Source organism: Penaeus monodon, chromosome 24, assembly GCF_015228065.2.
Source record: "Penaeus monodon isolate SGIC_2016 chromosome 24, NSTDA_Pmon_1, whole genome shotgun sequence".
Classification (NCBI taxonomy): Eukaryota; Metazoa; Arthropoda; class Malacostraca; order Decapoda; family Penaeidae; genus Penaeus; species Penaeus monodon.
In genome coordinates, this window is record NC_051409.1 from 14,973,626 (window position 1) to 14,974,028 (window position 403).

The 403-nt window shown below is 39.7% G+C and overlaps 1 protein-coding gene across 1 annotated transcript in view; it reads right to left on the reverse strand.

The window, feature by feature from the left end:
• Nucleotides 1-403, reverse strand: part of LOC119588620 (ankyrin repeat domain-containing protein 65-like) — a gene marked incomplete in the record, with an annotated part of 23,463 nt that overhangs the window by 676 nt on the left and 22,384 nt on the right. Inside the window, 1 exon segment of the mRNA XM_037937260.1 lies at nucleotides 1-401.

Consider the following 403-nt stretch of genomic DNA (forward strand, 5'->3'; position numbering starts at 1 on the left):
TATATATATATATGCATGACAAGAATCTCCAGTTTCTTCTGCATTTCTAAAGAATATGCATATATTCGAGTATATGTGAGGATTACATACATATGAGCATACGTATGTAAAGACACATGAACTAGGAGACTAAACCCCTCATTCTGAGTGATTTTCTAGTTTCCTAATTCCCAAAGTCGTCCTCTAAGTCTAAGGATTATTCACTTTTTCTTCTTTCTCTCTGTTCGCAATGCCAACGTCCTTTCTAAGCATTACTTCACAAACTACAAAAGCTGTCGAGCGTCATACGGCGTCGAGGTGTTTGGAGGCACTGGTTGTCATGGCAACGGACGCGTAGAGGGGAAGTGAGAGGGAGGAGGAATTAAGAACATTCTAAAGATGGAATGAAGTTTCTCTGAGTATC